The sequence below is a fragment of the Columba livia genome, chromosome 3 (genome assembly GCF_036013475.1).
Source record: "Columba livia isolate bColLiv1 breed racing homer chromosome 3, bColLiv1.pat.W.v2, whole genome shotgun sequence".
In the NCBI taxonomy this organism is placed as follows: Eukaryota; Metazoa; Chordata; class Aves; order Columbiformes; family Columbidae; genus Columba; species Columba livia.
The window spans coordinates 54,654,558-54,674,747 of NC_088604.1; the positions used below are offsets into that span (position 1 = coordinate 54,654,558).

Sequence of the window (20,190 nt, forward strand, 5' to 3'; positions counted from 1 at the left end):
TTGTGTTTTTCATATAATCAAAGTAGGAGTATACCAATATTCTATGAGCTGTTTTCTGGATTGCTTTGCTGATATTATTAAAAAGAGAATAGGGGAAGACAATAGATCACATTGAATAACCAGGTAATGAGAGGAGAGACTTTCATACTGATACAAGGAATCATTTGAGGAATTGAGTAAAACCCTCAGTCAACAAGAAAATGAAGAAGAATTTTTGAGCTTGCCTGCTAACACATTGCTGAGGAATGCTCAGAGTGCAGTCCTACAAAATCAAACTAAGCAAAAGGGTATCTCAGTGCATGCTCAGTAGCACAACAGGGTCAAGGAAAGGAAACGTAACCTTAACTCTCGTATATCTTGTGAATTCTGGGAGTCTGCTGTTGTCAGAAACAGCCAGTAATCAATTGATAAGAACTAAATATAGGATCTAAGTATAATGCTAGGGAGAGAGTGAATGGTACTGAATCCAGTGAATAGTAAAGACTCATGCAGAAGCAATATAGGATGAGAGCGATGTCTGTCACTGAGATTTGACATGCATATGAAGAAAAAAACTAATATTTAATTGAAGCACCATTTGGCTTCCACTGACAGAGACACTTCCACTCCTTTTTTTGTTTGTTTGCTTGTTTGTTTGATTTTTTCTTTAGGAATACAGTTACTTATAGATGCAATTTTCCTTCAATCCCAGTGGTAATACCCTGTGTTTCTGAGCATTAATAATAACACACATTCATATTCTCATGTGTTTGAACTCCTGATCAGTCAGAGATGTGGTTGTGTCATTTTATGGACCATTACACTACTCTGAAGTAATTGTTTTCCATTTGTGATTGATATTTCATGAATAACAATTCCAAGATCTTTTGAATCAGCATGACCAAAGTATAGATTTATTTTGGATACACTAAAGTGCACCCAAAGTACAGAACTAAACAAGACCTAGGTATCATATATGATCTAGGCTAAAGTTTGGTGTATGTTTAAACATTATAATGAATAATTTTTCAATTAGAGAGTTGCATACATAGTACCTTTAAACATCTTCTTCTTTAATATGTAGGAGACAGTTAGCTGAACTCTGTAGTAGATCTGTCCTACATGACAGAAAGTTAAGAAGCCCTGTTTCTGTATGCAGACTGGTCTGTATGCAAATAAGTCCCTGCGGGGGGACAGCTGACAAGCACACTGAGGTCACCTCACCTTGGCATTCTGAGCTCATTAAGCGGCATTTGGTAGTTTAGGTTTCAAATATATGTAGCAAAAGAGCTAAATTGTTCCTGAACTTCATATTCCAGAGCCAGCTCCAAATTTCCACTGATACATTTCAGGTACGTCATCAGATCTTCCTCTTAAAAAAAAGTTCAATAGAAATCAATGTATACAATACCAATTTTTTCCAGATCTGATCATAGTTGAGCATGCTGCCAAAAAGGATGAGAAGGAAGATAATTTTTGACAAAAGTCTGATATGAAAAGACAAAGACAAATGTATGTTCTCATGCCAAATATTTGGGAAAATATATGAGGTTAAACTAACAGTCAAGTATCATCACTGTGTCAGTCCTTTCTGGGATGCTTGAAACTGTCTGCTCAGCCTGATCTTCACAACCAAGGGGAAAGTTCACCTTCTTTTCCATTTAATGGCTTATTCTTCTGCTTGATACATTACATTATGTTTCACGTGTTCTTAGACACTCAGGCTTGACTGGATTTCCCTTAGGCACATAAGAAAGGGATTCCTCTTGTAAGCAACTCCAGTCAAAACCTCAGGAGGCTCATCTGGATTATGCCTCTTTCTTAGCTTTTCTGAGAGCAGACACTCAGGATCAAGGCACAGTGAATTAAAAGCCATTTCCAGGCTAAGCACCATTTGCTTGGAATTGCAACAGTAGTGTGTAAATAGGCTTGGACAACAGAAGGTTATACATCCTAGTCTGCTTTTGCAAGTTTAAGCAGGCCCTTCTGTCCTGGATGTCCCTGTGTATGATACAGTTGCATGTCTAAGAGTGGTCCTGCAGTCAGTGTGAATCTCCTGTGGCATTTTATTAACATGTTTTTCTGTTATTCCCAGGTCCCTGTTATGCATTTACACAGATGGGATAGATATCAACAGTGGTTTAATCATTCTTTGACTCCTGAAATACAAAAGTCTCCAGCTAGAATTAACCCTTTTTGTGTCACAAAGTCAGGCACCCACCCAGCAATACACAAACTTATGATGCAAAATTCTCAAGAAAAATCGACATACATTATTTGTCAGAAGTATCTAGAGAGACAGATATAGAAGAAAGAAAATAAAATATGAAGAAGGCAAAATATTTTGGCAATTATCAGCTATAAGAAAGAAATTCTGTGACAGAAAGCAGATTTATTAAAAAAAAAATGCTTGTTTCAACAACTGCTATAATTTTTCTTTATGTTTCCTCTCTCTTTATAGCCACAGACTTGGATAGATCAAAGTCAGAATTGCAGATGAAGAACCCACTTGATTATTATTATTATAACTATCATTATTTAAAAAGAAGCTTTTTCATTAGGCAATTTAGCTTCTTTACAGAGTGCAAATGGAAGATATGAATTAGCAAATTCAACCTTGTCAGTGTTGACAGCTGCAACTGCACTGAAAAAAGTAAGTCTGAAAATAAAAGATCTTTTAAAAAGACAAATAAATTTTAACATTAATGTCTTTACCACTCATCATAGTGGACATAAACTAATTTTCCCTGAATAGTCTGTTACCATTTGTCACTGTCAATCACACTGTATTCCTGTCCAAGCTCCGACATATGTCCAAAGTCAACTTCCTAGTGCGAACCATAAAAAATATTTGTCCGCAAAGCATTGACTGAAAATAATTGTTATGCCTTCCTTACTCCTCCCCCTGTCTCTCTGAAAAAGCAGAACACAGACAGACAAAACCAGAGGAACACAATGATCCTCAAGTGAGAGTTAAATGATTTCTTTTTCCATATCCACAGCTTAAATGAAAATAAAAGTATTACCCCAGAGACACAGAGCAGAGGATCCTCAGCCACGTCCCCAGAGCTCTGAAGGCAAGACAAGGACATTGGGGACTTTTGCAAGCTCCCGGCTGCATTCCCAGGGCCTGAGGAAACCCTGCAGCTCTGGTGCCACTGGCACAAGCCGCAGCTGCCAAGGAGCTGTTGGCAGCTGTTTCCTGTGGGGTGAAGGGGCCCTGCAGCCAGATTCAGCCACACAGGACGTCAAGCTGTTGTGCCACCGTAAAACAATCCAGACTGGGACACAAGCATTTTCTGCATCAGGGAGATTTGGCCTCCAGTATAAAGGTTTGTGCTTGAGATCAGTTTGTGTGTCTTAGGAATAATTATAACTGTACTTGTGTATTTTAAATCCACAGGCAGTTTTTGAAGTGGGCATTTGTCTACAAAATACTATTTTATATCCCCGGTGCCTTGAAGATTTTCCTGATCACTTGTGGTTCTTCTCCTTTCCTGAGCTACCTGGGCAATTTGGACTTTTGCCCAAATTAATGCCTGCTGAAAGGCTTTGTGAAGCAAACATGACCTGGACATTTTTATTCCACTTCATCTCACAATGATATTATAGTTTATGATGAACAAGGAAAAATTATGTTTCTTTTTACTTAGATAATAAACAACTGAGAGGGGAGGGTTTGTTGTTGTTGTTGTTTGAGAGAAGGTAGCTGGGGTTTTACCTAATCTTTGTGAAAGGCAGATATAACAATACTTCAGTTCCCCACATTTCAGAGTAACAACAACAAAAATTCTATCTGTTCTACAAATAAGAAACAGAGCATGACATTTGGGTAAAGAAACACTTTGGTGTGGCTGCAGTAATAACAGAGGCCAGACAGCATTTAAACTACACAAACACAGGACATGTACTTTTCACATGTCACCAAATTGGAGCTAATGTTCATAATCTTGTTTATGATGTCCCATATACTGCAAAAAAGGTGCCTGACAGAAATTTGAGTGATGCACAGTCCTGAGGTAGGTCATGCACAGAGGCAGAAGGCCAGGAATGGAGAGAGGTGTGTGCCACAAGTAGGACTATGGCCTCAATCCCCCTCCTTTGCTACCTAACCTGACACACCTGCTCTGCAAATGACACCATCCTACTTCCTTTACAGCATTTGTCAAATAAGTCCTTCTTACCCCACTGTCCACATCAGTACATTTTTTTCTTAGTTAAAAAGTGTGGAGGATCAGGCACTTAAAGCCAGTGGTCTTGAATAGTCAGGGTGTTTTTTGAGAGGCTAATTTAAACACACCTGTCACTCTAAAGTACAAGGCAGTTGGAGGATATTAATATTCTCTTGAATTATTTAAAAGATATGACTACTTCCTCACGTACCGTAAGACTGTTATCTGCAAAAATAGCATCTGTGTCAGTCATTGCTGGGTGGTTAGGATTTTGCCACTAGCATTTATCGGTATTTCTGAGTCCTGAGAGCAAAAGATTCCACCAGGTTACCAGCTGTCTTTCACCTTCAGGTGTAAAACCCAACCTACAGACTCCTTCACATTGTTCCTTTTGATCACAGATGAACCAGACAAAGGTGTGGAGTCTCCTTCCTGAGCAGAATCTCATGTAAAAAGATCAAAAATATTTCAGAAATATTTCTGATAAACTATTTATTTCAACCACCAAAGACTGTGGCGTTAATAAGTTAGACAGTCTGGTGTGTTATGTCTTCTTTCAATAAAGTAAAAATTGATCCTACAAATTTTTTGTCTGAGTCCTGAAGAAGAGCGGTAGTATCTAATGCAATAACTCAGGGAACTGAACTGAATACAATCTACTAACTAAGAAATAGTTCTCACAGTTTATGCTAATAAATCCCTTCTGTGGCAGTGGTAATATGGCCAGGTGTGTACAAAACAGAGTCTTCACTTGCACACCAGCAATGAGCCACCAGTGGGAAGAAAAATGAAAGGACATTAAAAAGTATGAAAAGCAATTTTTACTTCCTTTATTTATGGCACAGTGTACCTGTCTCCCATGATCCATGTCTGATGCCAGATGAAGAACATTTGACTATGGAATTTTTTTCTGATTATTATCTGATTCTGTTTGAAGGAGTTTACAAAGGACGCAGTTTCTGCATTCTACTACTTCCAAAAGGAACAGTACCAGTACAGCAAACCATGCACCCCTTTAAAAATGTAATTATCTCAGTGGTTTATCAGGCAGAAGTCATGTTTGAAGTACAAGAGTGTTTCAAGGAAAGTTCTCTTCCTGCTACTGCATGGATAGAAGATACGTTTTATCCCCCATTGCTCATGATCAATTACAGCCCTGTTTTCAGAGTTTCAAAGATCTCAGCTAAAGTAAGTGAGACCTGTGTGAAATTTCAAAAACAGAATGGAAGCTATATATTTATATTGCTTGTATCCCTGCACTGCATACACAACCAATAATTGCAAGCGGAACTATTTAATTGAAAGTGCACCTATGCTATGATCATACTGAAAGACAATCATTTTTTTAGCTTATTCAAAGTGTTGAAGTCGCTTCACCAGTTGTCTTTCATTAAATGCACAACATAGCAAAGAACTTGAGTTAGGTTATGGAAAGAATGTGTGAATGAATAAATTAATAAATAGCAGCTACGTGTTTTAAAGCTTTAGTGTTTTATTATTTGATATTGTCAATGTAAAAGGATGAGTAATATCTGTTACCTTTCTTTTCAAACCTTGCTGTCCTCCTTTATTTAGCTCTAAAATAAGTACACTCCACAGAACTGAAACTTTGTTTCCATAACTGAGAGTCTCATGGCATTAACTCTCAGATTTAAGTTTATTTTTGTAAACTTTGTAAGTAGTTTGTTTTGCACTTTCTTGACAAAATCCTATAGTTCATAAATAGAGTGTTAGCTAGTAGCCCCACAAAGTGGAAGCAGCTTATCTCATCATAGCCACTGATGGGAAGAAAATGAACTTCAGTGTGGAAAATACATTCCCCCAGACACACACATCAAATACATTTCTAGAGAATTTCTAAGAATGTAATTTTCACAGTAATATTACAGTAATAATTTTCATCTAGATCTTGGCTTGATCCTGATGTATTGTATGTAGTCAATGCATAGGCCTCGGTTACTGTCAGGATAGGAATTGTTGTGTTGCTCAAATCTGCCTAAACATCTCTTCAGGGCTTTTGATTTTGCCTGCTGTTGAAATCCAGGCTGAGAGGATGCCTAAAAGTTTCTGCTGGCACTTCTTGGATATTTTCTGGGGCTGTGATGGCTGGCTAGCTGTGGCATTCTGGTCATGTAAATCCCAAGGCAAAATGCTGGAAAATTTTGGGACTGAAGAGCTCAAGCAGGGAGTCAGAGGTGGAAGTATATTCAGCCCCAGCTTGTACAATAGCATTGTTGTGGTTCCTGGGTCTAGGTGTGCTGGAAAGCGCAGGGACTATTGCCACAGCAGAGCTGGAGGAGGCACAGTGGGGATCAAGAGCTGGTCATCTCACTTTCTAGATTTGTGCTAACCTTCACCAGAGGAAGTACTTGAAATAAATACACCTTTGGGACAGTAAACAGATACGAATATGTCAAATAATTTGCAAACTAAAGGTTTTGATCCAAATGCATACCTGTGCTCTGGTCTTGAGCACTATTTTCTACCATATTTTCAGATTAGGCAGCAAATTATTAATATGTCCACAACTCTAAAGAAGAGGCCAACTGCCACGTTTGAATATGTCTCAATTAATAGATATACTTTTTACATTTCCATTAGGGTAATTTCTGTTGTGCCATAGGCATCTAAAATGAAACATTAATATCTAAATTGTTATTTCAAAAAACTTTGCAAGAATCTAGAACCCAGGGTAAGACATTTATACCTGTGATCACCTACTGTGTCTGTTGCTCAACACCAAATAACATAGGGAGTATTTGTCTATCACTATTAAAAAGAAATAAAATAGAACTATTAAAATGTAAACTCACCATGAGAATTTTAAATACTTGGGTACATTTTTATTTAAAAAAACACTTTAAATCTATTTTTCAAGTGATTAGCATTGATTAATCCACCACTAAAAAGATTATTTGCATAATTTTGGGGATATATAATTAACACAGTGATTTGTATGAACACTTTAACATTGAAAGAGTTTTTAAAGGTTCTCCTTTCAAATCAAGCTGCCATTTTTGCATTCACAACCAGTATGGCAAATTTAAATATATATATATGCCTTGCTCCTTATACTGTTCATACTTACATTACAGCGAGAATAAGACAGCATATTTTGAGGCTGTTCACATGAAGCTGCTGGGGATGGAAATACTGTGCCTGAGCCTTCTGACAACCACACAATACAGTGTCATTAAGTTGGAGGAATTTCAATGTTAATTGCAGATTTATTGGTTGTTACAGCAGATGACTGTGGCTTACACTTGATCGCTGCTGAGAGAAAGTCCAGCATTTTGTACCTGTTAAATTCAGAATGAAAGAACCACACTTGGTTGTATAAGAAAGTATGTTTAGAAAGCGTGAACAACAAAATGAAAAACCAAAAGGACGTGATATGCAAGTATATGTAAGATAATGGTAGCACACTTTCTCCTATCTTTTCTGACTTGGAAAAGGCAGAAAAAATACAGAATTTGAAATTTTCTGTGTTATTTACCCACGTCTTTTATGACAATTTAGTGTTCGACCCCTTGTGATCCTAATGGGCCAAGGCAAGCTGATAATAGAAAAAAACGCATCTCCCTTCCTTATTGAATATTTGGCTGCTGGGAAGCTCATACACTAATTTGCAAAGAGAGAATATTCTAAAAACATATCCTATCAAAAAGGGGAGCAAATCTATCACATGAATTCAGCACAGTATAGAACAAAATATCTGGCCATATCTGCCAAGGAATTACCAACAGGATGGCAGAAAAAAAAATATTTGATGTGAGCAGTCTTTCTACCACTGCTAGAAAAATCATTCTGTAGTCAAAATGCCAGGTCATTGGTTAGACCGTATCAATAAATCCCAGCTACTTCAAAGATTAATATCTAATCTATATTCCTTTCCTGGGAAATTTCAAAAGCTTCACCATATTTTGGAGGATCAGAAAGGCTACTATCACTACGCTTCATGACCTGTCAGCAGATGGATTTGCCTTTTTATTGCAAAAACAGGGACACGCATACTTGATTGCAAAGATTTCCTTTAAGAGTTATTTATAAAATGACAGGTTTTTTTCTCTCATTTCCCTCTGGAAAACCTATCATTCAGAATTTTGATCTTTTGTCTTCCAGATTTTCAAACATCACCTGAATCTTTACAATGTCAGACTGATTCTGTCATTGAGTTTGAGATGAAGTTGGTCTCTTCATGATACCTTTATTTCACTATTCTATCGCAAAGTCTTTATTAAAAGTCCCTTGAATTTATCATTTATTCCTTTAGCTTTAGAAATATCTGACACAAAAGAAATACTGGAACAAAATATTCCCCTTGTGTTTCTCATGCAGCTACCCCTGTCCTCTTCTGGCAGTTTGAGTACACTGCAAGGATGACATATAGACCAAAAGAGACTGTCAAGTCATTCTGCCTGATTCTACAGACCTGTGTCATCTGGTCCCATCAGGTTTTGCCCTTACTCGTTTGCAAACACCAGTACCTGTGGTAGTTGACACCTATGAAGACTATCCAACTGCAGCTGTTTTGAGTCTTGCTGCTCCAATGAAAGCCCCCCACTACCCAGACAAGTCTAGTCCTTAACTGTAAAGGAATGAGGTGGATTCCCATGTACACAGGCTAATGAATAACAATTGATTGCTTTGTCTTGCAGGGGTCATCAGAAATAAGCTGTACAATTCCACTTGACATGGTTACTTGGGCAGAGGATGATCAGCACAACACAAAATATCTCCAAGAACATCAATAGTTAGACTAAATCAACTTTTTCTCGGTGGCAGAAGTAATGAATTAATTTCACACCATTCATGCAGTCTCTATCGGCAAAATTCCTGCTACAGACATTTACCACATACAAACAACAGCAGCCACAGACATTTTCTTCCCTTGTGAGTCTCCAGGTACTGTTTCTTACCACATAGAACCTCCACCCATCACTTGGGGCAGGCTTTTTTTTTTAATTCAGATACACACCATCAGGGAATATAACACCAATTACTGATAAAGAGCTTCCTTCTGGATGATCACAGCACCGGATAAGCACCTGACAGCTCCACTGCAGTGTCTTTGTAGTTACACTGTTCTCATACAGAGATCACAGTTTCCTGAATGACTGTAGAGTCTTCAACAATAGTTGGAGATACAAGATTGAATACAAGCAACAGCCAAAATGGGAGGCCACGAAACACCAGCTTCCCCAGTTTCCAGGTTTGTCTCTTTTTGAAAGAAAATTATGTGGCTAGTAATCCCATCCATCCTTTGAGACCTTCACTATTTTCTCATACTTACCTGCTTCCAGCTGATTTGACAACTTGCCTAATTTATGAGACAGTTGCATCAGTGTTTCTTCTCTTTCCATTTTAGTGATTCAGCAAACTCACCTCAATGCTCCTGTCAAATGTCCTTAAGGATCCAAACTCAGAATGTGAGGTGAGGACACCCCTATTTTTCAAATTTGAGCCTAAAGAGGATATTAAAAAACTAAATAAAAGTGAAAGTCAAGAATTAAATTAAGATTTACATAAGAAGGAAAGATTTATCATTCTGAACCAAGTGCTGGAGCACTGGTGATCAGAGATAAGGACTAGAAATATTTCCATGGAAAAGTTTTGCTACCACTAGTGAGCTGTACAAAGTTATTCTGGTCTTTCATTGTAAAAACTTAAATACAGTCTAGTGACAAAACGTATAACACTGCCTATCAGGATCAAACACACGCATGAAACTACTGCTCTCACTGTAAGGAGTTGAAATGTGCCAAGTTTTAACTTCAATGTGGATCAGTAGTGCTATCAATGTACCCATGTCACATTTCATTGCATTTTCTTTGGAAAAAGGGAAAAAACTTTCATTAAAATTGTGGCAAATAGAAATATTCCCTTCAGAAAGTCCTGTGGCTTTGTCTTTTATTTATGCCTAAGGACTCCAGATTCTTACATGTAATTTACCCCTGACTCAAATTATCCTTACGACTCAGAATATACTGAAGACACCTCTGATATTGAGAAAGTTTTTTTTTAAAGTTGTATTAATTATTTTGGTAGTTTGCCTATTGCCAAAATCACTGAAGATTTCAACTTGACATGCATTTTTTTTCACCAAGATAGAATGACTTAATGAATCTATTTACTTCTGCTGCATTTCTTCCTAAAATAAAAATGTGCAAGCTGTCCCTCTCTCTTTCTCTGCTTTAAATATGCCCACACCACTTGGTTGAAACTGTCTTGGGATACCTGAGAACTGAATATAAATAATTCCATTAATTTTCACTGACTAAAGACTAAATCATAGAGTTCTCCTCCACTACTCACATTAGTCTTTGGTGGTTACAAGTTGACCCAACTTATAGATAAAAGATCATTTTAAAAAATTTTTTTCAGTTGTAATGATTAGTGAAACTAAAAGGAACCAAAACGTTACATGGAATAAAAAGGAAAGTTTTAAGGTGAAGGATTAGTTTTTAGCAGTCTCCTGTTAGGTCACTGTTGAGTAGCTCAAAGTGTGTTAACATTTTATTATCTTCGTATTGCTTCAAGCCTAAACCCAGAAGGACAGTGCTTAGTGTTTTGGTAAAAAGATGGGTTTTGCCACCCTGCTACAGAGCCCCCCTTTTCTGTACCTGACCTCTCAGAGAATATGATAGAAGTACAGAGGGAACAATGGAAGCTCTCATCTCCAGCACAGTAGAAAACAGAGAAAATAACATATGAATGTAAAATTTACTCAGGAAAAAAATCAAATGTAACTTTAAGATGTGCTTCACTGGAGCAATATCCAGGGCTAGAATCCTATTTTAAGGTGGAATTTCTAAACTTGCCTATGGAAAGTTATGCCCAGGCAGTTAGCAATAGGACAAGGGGGCATGGGCTTAAACTCTGCCAGGGGAAATTTAGGCTGGATATTAGAAAGAAATTCTTTACAGAGAGAGTGGTCAGGCATTGGAATGGCCTTCCCAGGGAGGTAGTGGACTCGCTGTCCCTGGAGGTTTTTAAACTGAGATTGGACATGGCACTTAGTGCCATGATCTAGTAAACGGACTGGAGTTGGACCAAGGGTTGGACTCGATGATCTCTGAGGTCTTTTCCAACCCAGTCGATTCTGTGATTCTGTGATTCTGTGACAAGGATAGTGCTGGAAAAGCAAGCTGAGAGATTTTATCAAGGCGGCATTGTAAAGTACTAGACTGGTGCTGAAACACTATCCTTCTTATACATGCCCCATTTCTTGAAGAGTCTGGTACTCTTGCATTTGGAGGCTAGTTTTTGTGATCATTCACTAGTGAAAGAAAACACATTTGCATCCTTATGCAAATGGCTTGCGAGAAACTGTGAATCCCAGCTGTTTCTCCCTCGCAAAGGGTGATGTGACTCTCTAGCTGCTGGCTGATCAATTAATTTTAAGTGGAGCGCACCATTTTTCACCATACCTTAGCAGGAGTTAGTTACAGATCAAGAGGAAAAGGCTTTCTCTGACCTCATTAAAGTTTATAGCTGTAGAGCACATCATCAAGCTGTACTCTGCAACCAGGCTTACATGGGTTTAAAGAAAGACTTTGAAGAGGTTAGAAACCATTTATTTCAATATATCTATACTGTCATCATACTTTCTAATCATCAGAGGAAGTAAAGCAGCAGAACCACCAAATGCAGTTCATGGCATTTATTGTTAGAAAAGGGCCCAAGAAAGGAACAAATAAATATAATTTCTTAAAAGTTATTAAAGTCAGATTGTAGTAAAGTGCAGTTTTAGAAAACAGTGGGAGATATCAACAGGAAATGTGATAACAGGGAGCAATGGGAATTCATTTTGGAGGTAAGCGGCTCTATCTTCCATCTGCACTGCCATTAGAGAAAACTATCTTAAAGCTTTTTACTACAGGCATCCCATGCCCAGAGATTCAGTGAACACTGGCTAGGAAAGATGGGTTATAACTTGTAACAGTCAGTAAAAGGTGAAGGGTTTACAGTGATACTGTAAAATAAAATAAAAATACTGTAAATAAAAGAAATAATAATAAAATAAATAATAAAATAAAAATAGTGTAAGACTATCTGAATGTAATTTCTAAAGTCAAGCCTTTTGCATTCTGAATCAGACTGTATTTTTTTTTTTCCACTGGGCATTTCTTATGGTACTTTTAGTTTTTCTAGTAACAAAAGATAACAGCTTGAGTAATAAGAAATTCATTTCTCATGTGTTAGTGACAACCAGATGTTCAGTTCTAGGCAGCTACAAGATAGGAAAGCAATGGCAAACATGAAAAAAACCCATACCCTTAGAACTTCAAGCATTCTGATTCCTCTTGTTCTGCATGAGTGTCGCTATTCTGTGTAGAAACTTTTATGATATATTACTTAGGCAGAAAATAATAGGAAATACCTTCTGCCACAATCACTAAAATATATTAGAAATGTATTTGAGCCTGGCCACTTTGAAAGAGTGATTACTTTTTGAGTATGCAATCACAACAGATATAAAACAGAGAATTTTTATTATTTTTCCCCCAAATAGTATATAAGCATAACAGAACTGCATTCTTCAGCTATTTCTTGCACAGATAATGGTTGATCTATCATTTTTCCTTAGTAACTATAGCTTCACATCTACAAGGACCTTGTCCTTACATTCCAAAGGAGAAGAATCAGTCTAAGGAAAAAGTAAAACATGAAAAAGAGAGGATGAATATTTTGCTATGAATAAGATGAATATCTCTACTAGGTCTTTTCAGTGCTACAAACTCTGAGAATATTTTAGTATTGAACATTTCTTCCATGTTAGATCAAAGTTGTACACATTTTCCATTTGCTGCTCAAGACCAGAATATTGTAGATACGTTAGCCTTAAGTAAGTGACTGCATTTATTCACTCACACGGGAAAAAAGATTGTATCGTTCACTATTTCTTCTCCCTGCCATCTCATTTTGCAGTGCACTGGTACGAAGAGTTTGTTGGTATAGATGGAGTTTTGCCAAAGTGGTCATTATTGGCCATCAGCATCTGGTCTCCTGTCCTGCACACAGGCTGGAGAAAATAAGGGAGGGTTTTCCAACTCCCTCTTGCGGAAAAGTAGCACAGCTTGCAACTGAGCCCTTCACAAAAGACCAGCCTATATTAAACATGTTAAGAGATCCTTGTTGAATGGGAACTCTAGGAAAAAACAGGCATAGGCCATTTATTTCTGTGTTTTGAATGAAGGGTCGGACAAAGTGTAACTTAGAGTGGTAATTCTCAAGTAAGACTGTCAGTACTATGGAATGATGGCAGGTAAATTGGTACTGGGTGTTCCTTGTCAGGCCCATAATGGAAGGAACTAACTTAATTTAAAAAACGGTGTCACCTGACCTCCCCATTGGAATAAGGATCAGTGCTATGGGAGCCTCAGCAAGGAGGATGTATCTTCTCAGCAATTGTATTATGCACTGTAAAAGAACAGCACTAGTATACATGTTCTGAAAGTCTTTCCAATGACTAACTATTACAAATGATACGGAATTAATGACTGAAAGCCAAATTCTGAAGAAGACTGAAAATCTTTGTAGATATCCATGGCACCACTATTTCCAGTTAAATACTGATTTGGGGACTTGTAATAGCTAATAATAAGCCCTTGAATGCCTTTGACACTTCTAGAAGATAGTCAAGAATTATGTCTACCCACCTCCAATGATCCCCACCATAGGTAGTGGGATGGCCCAAATCAATCACATATCTGTCATACCCTGTCTGCCTCTGTCCCCAATGTACCTCAGGACTGAGGTAAAATTCATAAAAAGCCTGTCTCCTTTTTTTCCTTAGTTCTCAAATCACTGGAGTCGTCCTCAGTCTGGACCTGGAGTTTTCATAACCCTTATACATGACTTACAACAGGCTTTACCTCAAAATCACAGAACCAGAGTGGGCGTAAACTCCTGCCAAATAGCCATGATATACTTTTCTTCTTATTTTTCTTGATTTTTTTCATTTAATACATAAAGGAAATAATATTCAGAGAGTGGAACATGCTAATTTTATCATCATTAATTATGTTAGATCAACAGTATTGTGTTATTTTGGATGTATTCATGTATTAACAGTCCTCATGATCAATTAACATTAAATCAGACCAAGTAAAATACAAGGTAAAATAGATATAAATCCTCAAAAGTATACGGAAATGTCTAAATAAGAATGCAAGAAAATAAAATGAAATATAACGTTAAGAAAACTTCCTTAAATTTAAGTATTAAAAAAAAAATTAAAAAATAAAAAAATTAATCAATGACACACAACAGGGACTTTGATTATCCCATGATAATAATTCCTCCAGGCCTTCCCAGCAGTTTTCAGCCAAAGATATAAATAGCATCACAGTAAATGCTAACGGCTGAGTTTCACATTCATTTTCCATGTTATCACTGTACAGATCTTAAGGAATGCATTCCTGACAATATCCATCATTCCTGCCTGTGAAATGAGCAGAATTTCAGGTGGGGATCTGAACAATGGGTTTTAGAAAGAAAAATATTCAGATTTTTTTAACAAATCTTGAAACAGAAGGAGTGGCTGTTATGGAAAATCTCACACCTTCTATTCATATGCAAAGTCTAAAAGTGTATTTTCACCTCTGAATCATATTTATGAGAATACCAGAATTCTTATAATAATAATAATATTTCCATTAGTGTTTGTATTTTGTACCCAGATTACAAAAGAAGATTGTATGGTAGCTGAAAAGAAGATATATTAACAATGTGATAAACAGGAACTCACCAGACTGTCTATAAGCTTTGGGAAATATTGATTCAAGAAGAATTAGTGAGTTTTCAATTAATTTACAAAAACTAATAAGAGGAGGTAAAAGTTTTTAATAGCTGGAAGGAATAGGAAACATTTGCCATCAGATAAACAGACTTCAGAGAGGGTTTAATATACAAATTATCTTTTAGTACTTTTCACCAGTATATATTTCCAAACTCAAATTGTTGCTCTCAATTTAAATAACAAGGTAAGGCAGCCATAAATATATGCTAGGAAGACATAATGACAAATCGGAACTCCTTAGAGGCACAGCTTAGCATGTGGGATCAAACTTGAAGTCTTCTAATTAATATACAATCTCAGTAGCTTTTTTGACAGGGTCCAGTGGTCCTGTTATAATTTTTCAACTTGCATCTCATGCATGGAGATATGAAAGGTAGCCCCACTTCCTTGCTTGAAGTTTCTTCTTTGAGGAAAGTTCCTGGAAGGTACTACTTCTTCCTATTCTAAAATTACAATTTTGTACCAGAACAGAAGTCCACCCAGGAAAAAAAAAAAAAAAAGCTCCTAAATAGCTATATAACATATAATAATAGTATACAACTTATGAAGACACTTTTCATATTGTCAGCCCATGTATAACACTGAACATTCATAACTAACAAAAAATAAAATTTTGAACATTGTAAACTTTGACCATAATTTATATGTATCTTACAGGTTGCTTTTCATTGGTGTTACTCAAAGCTGTGTCATGGGATAACATTACTGACTGCCATATTCAGGCATGAGAAGCAAAACCACAGAAAGGAATGTATACTTACCAATATAATCACTGAACAACAGAATTTGGACTACAAAATGGATTTCTTCGGTTTCAAGTTGTCACACGGTTTCCAGTCATTTCTTTGATCAACTCTACACTCTTAAATAAACATATAATGGAAATAATTTCTCATCTGTGGTTCAGATTATTCAATAAGAACTAGGTGCATTTGATATCTCATTGCAGTGCTAAGCTTGTTGTAGGATCAAATCCACTTACAAATTATTTCCATTTCTGTTTTTCCTCAAAACACACGCTTACTTTCTTTTGTTAGTTTTAAAGAAAAACAATTCAAAAATATTCAGAAAATAATCACAAGAGGAACATAATTTCCTGTTGCAAAGACATCCACTTACCTTCAGTTATTCTTTTTCTATTCTTATAATATGCCAGATGTTAATTTGGCTCACAACACTTGCATACAGTCCTATTGCAACTTTAATCAAGTGATTAAGAGAGCTGTTATTTCATTAGTGCATCATTTTACTGATCATTGTGACACATTAGTCACAGATAAAATGGGTACCAGAGGTGTGCTTCAAAAATTGTGCATTTTGGTTTCAACTGCAACAATTCTGTTGCCTTTCAACCTGCAAAATGTCATTGTTCTGAAGAATCTGGTGTAGCAATTCTTCCATCTCTGTATAAAAAGGCCTTTCATTCTAGGGCAATATCTACTTTCTTTTTCTTTTTTTTTTTTTTTTCCTTCAAGGAAGGAAGGAAAGGTATAAAGCAATACAGATGGGTACTTTATTTTGTTATTTTCAAAGGCCTCTTGACATAATAGAAAGATTTGTTAACAATAATCAGCCAGATACCTTCTCCATCACTGTGGTAAAATTGACCTAACTACATAAAAAGGGACTATGCTACAGTTTTCAGTTTCCTGCATTTGCTGACCAGTGTATGCGAATCACTCAGGGGAATGGATAGGAGGAGCTGAGTATTTTTTTTTTTAACAGGCTCTATTAAGAAATGGACTCCACAGTACTATCAAAGGTTTATAAGAACTAAAGCAATGTTATTAATAGTCAGACTTAAAGTGTTTGTATTATCGATGGCCCATTTTTGGGGCTTTGTGTGAAAAATGGCAGAACTATCCACATAGATAACATAAAGACAATTTGTACAAAATTTAATCCTTTAGTGAATGACACGTACCTCAGATTTTAAAAATTCAAAAATCTGTGGAATCCTTCTTCCCAGACACCTTCAGTTTCATACTATGCCAAAATAGTTTAGCATATAACAAAAAACATTTAGCTATCCACATACAGTCATAATTTTGCCATTTTAGATCATACAGACCAAGAGTTTGAGGCTCGGCAGCCACACAGTTGACTCTGGTGCCCTCAAGGGCCACCCTAGAGCCAGTGTCTCTCACTTCCCCAGAGTGGATCTGTGGTTCCTCCACTGCCTTCCTCTACAGAAATCAGATTCAGCATGAAAATGAATGGGTCACTGAAGAATTCCTTGATATTAATCTTTAAAAGATGTGTTCAAGGAAGAATTTTTAGTAGTCGAAAAGAATACTTTTTCTTTCTGTATGATCAGCTACACAGCTCAGGGACCAGTGGAAAAAGTAACTGAGTTTTCCATCCAAAGTTGGATCTGATCTAAGCTAAAGAGTAGGTCAACTTCCTTCAACAGAGAAACAGGCGTTTTAATTTTGAACCAGCAGGGGGGCCTAATTGAGCAGGTCATTCTTTCTCCTCAGTTTCAACCAGAATTTGTAAGATAAATGGATGTGTAAATAGTCATTCATTCAACCAAGAAAAGATGGCTTTCAGAATTGCTATTAAAGAAGCATTTGACATCCTATTATTAGAGTCTAATTGCTGCACACATTCACAATGCCATAAAATTGTGAAAGGGTATGCTGTTACTTTTTGTTGGCAAGTGTATTGTGATGTAAAATGTGCAGAAGTATAGGGTATGAAAGAGCTATAGTGAAATTCAATTACTGTAGCATACATATAAGCTTTGAGAAAAATGTAAGAGGAACATGCACTTCTGTGTTAGTGACAATCAAAGTACTGGCTGCTTTTCACAAGCAGCTTCCCGTTAAAGTTGGTTTTGTTGTTGTTGTTGTTTTTAAAGTAGAATATCTACTGCTTCCTTAAAGATTACCCAAACAACAAGTCAAAAGCCAAAATAACGAAATGCATTAACAAAAATCACATTCAGTCTCCTGTAAACCTTCCTGCCTCTAAAACAAATGCAGGATAGTCCTGCATTTTATTATAGGTTTCATCAGTAGATGCAGATCCAGAGCTGTGATTAGGACTTGAAAATCTTAGGCTGAAACTCAAAGATGCACTTCAGCTGCAAATATGTAGCAATTATCATAAAATGAAGTTCATTCCACATTTTAGCTAATTACCATGGAAACCTATATTCATTGGCTCCTAATTGGAAACTTTCCAGACCTGGAAAACATTGTAGGCTTAAGACTGCATAATTTCTTATTTAAGCAATTGTACTGTACTTCTGTGTTTGTGACAGTACACCACGGCAATTTTGGCAATAACCCTAGAGAAAATGTTTGGGTTCTTTTTTGAGAAGCCTGTCTTCGCTAGTATTTTTGACACTTTGGTGGGATAAGATTTCTTCATCAAGCTACTTCTACCATTTGTGACATTTGTACCTAAACATCCAGACATAAATATTACAGAAAGCTCACTAACTCCAAGTTAAAAATTAATACGTGAATATTGCTAAAGCCAAATAGTTTAAAAATCCTTATTATATAGCTTTATGAGTTTTTTTAATAGATTTAGGGATAAATTTTCAAACTTTTGTGTCAAACTATCATGTCAACTATCTTTAATGTAATATTTAAAAAAATATTTGCATTGACTTAAGCAGAGATGACACACTGATTTCCATCAATGCATTACCAAATCCATCTTCCAGATGTGAATATGTTCTAATAATAAAAACTGATGAATACATGAAGGTTTCATTAATAGTACTAGAACCCATGCAGACCTTCTGTAAAAATCAGATTATTCAGTTAATGGATTGGTTTTCCATCACCCCTTTACTTTCCTGAATATTTTGATCAAAACCACACAAATAGTCATTTTAAATGCATATTTTTTGTGTGTGTATATATGTATGACCTCAGTCACATAATCTTTATTAAAGACGGCCATGAATTCCAGTTGCGTGGATCATTTCAGAAAGGAGACTTTTAACTACAAGTTCCTAGATGATTGCTTTCTTTTTCAAACTACACAATTACACTCTCTGGCTTTCATTAGTACTGCAGCAAGTAATTTTCCCTACCTTTCAAAATGAAGGGTTCAAGCAAGAAATGTTTTTCTGGAGAGAAACATTCACTGAATTTCTGGGTTAGCTTGTTTGCAAAGTTTCCACCTTTTTTGTTCTCACGAACATGTGCATAACAGTCATGCCACTAGACCAAACTCAAGAGTCTTGCTGCATTATAGAGGTGTTGTCTGAACTAGCTGGTTTTAATCAGTTCTGGTTCAACTGCAACCATACTATTAGATTACAAGATAAATGCTTCCAAGCCTGCTATTAAAAGCAATCTACAAATGCATTTCTTTTATCTATTACTATCTTCAAGAAGTAAAAATGAATCTTTGCTAAGCACTTACAGAAAGGGCACAAAATACTTCAAATTATTTGAGTTACATTTTTTTCCTTTCTGTGGCTGGAAAGATTTAGCATTCCTGTTCCCCTTTCTCCCTGAAACTCACACAAAATATACACAGAGCAAAGGAATATGCAGATACTTACACCCTTATATGTATATATACAGTTGTCACACAGTGGTCATTGAAAATAACGTTTACCTGTAAGTTCCATGGAGTCTGTTATACTGTTAGGTGGCATTAGTCTGTACAAACTGATAGCACTAATTTGGTGGAATGGCATTAATTTGTACAGCCTAATTTTTCTCAATGGAATGCTACTTCATTCTAATTTCTGTTTTCTGCTAAAATATTAATTAAATTATGAGTAAAAAGAACATATTCCTCGAATTTACAAAACTAAAATGAAATGTGATTGTGTATAAAGCCATGATCTTCAGGTGGAGTAGAGTATGTCTATTTGAGTTTCAGATATGTCTTCAAGTACTTAAACTAGGAAATACAAAATCCTTTTTCATTTCCAGAGGGCTAAGATTTCATCTTGCATGTTAACAGGGCAGTGTGCAACAAAGCCGTTGGTTTGGTTGTTCTCTGTGTCAAATCAGCTTTCTGTGTTCAACCTCCCGTGACAGCGGGAAGCATGGAGAATCAATGCAACTGTTCCAGCATCTAGTGAAAACTTTTTTGGATCACTACAAGGAAGGTGTGGAAGTTTATGAAAACATACCTTTACTCTTTTTGTTCTTCAACTCTTGATTTGCACTTAGTCTTTGGCTCACAGGGGAGAAGGAAGGGGTAGACACCACACTCTTTAGTGACCAATGACAGAACCTAAGGGAATGGCAGGAA

The 20,190-nt window shown here is 36.5% G+C and overlaps 1 protein-coding gene and 1 long non-coding RNA gene across 2 annotated transcripts in view; one reads left to right on the forward strand and one right to left on the reverse strand.

Annotated features, from left to right (window-relative positions):
* TRDN (triadin) overlaps positions 1-3,142 on the reverse strand; it is a 233,660-nt gene extending 230,518 nt beyond the window's left edge. Inside the window, exon 1 of the mRNA XM_065056785.1 lies at positions 3,006-3,142. The gene's annotated coding sequence lies outside the window, so the exon portion shown is untranslated. The remainder of the gene's footprint in view (positions 1-3,005) is intronic.
* Positions 3,143-3,173: 31 nt separating this feature from the next.
* On the forward strand, positions 3,174-15,749 carry LOC110362621 (uncharacterized). Its single transcript, XR_010471346.1, has 3 exons — positions 3,174-3,311; positions 8,810-9,585; positions 15,613-15,749. It is a non-coding gene; the product is annotated as an uncharacterized LOC110362621 (long non-coding RNA).
* The last annotated feature ends 4,441 nt before the right edge of the window (positions 15,750-20,190 follow it).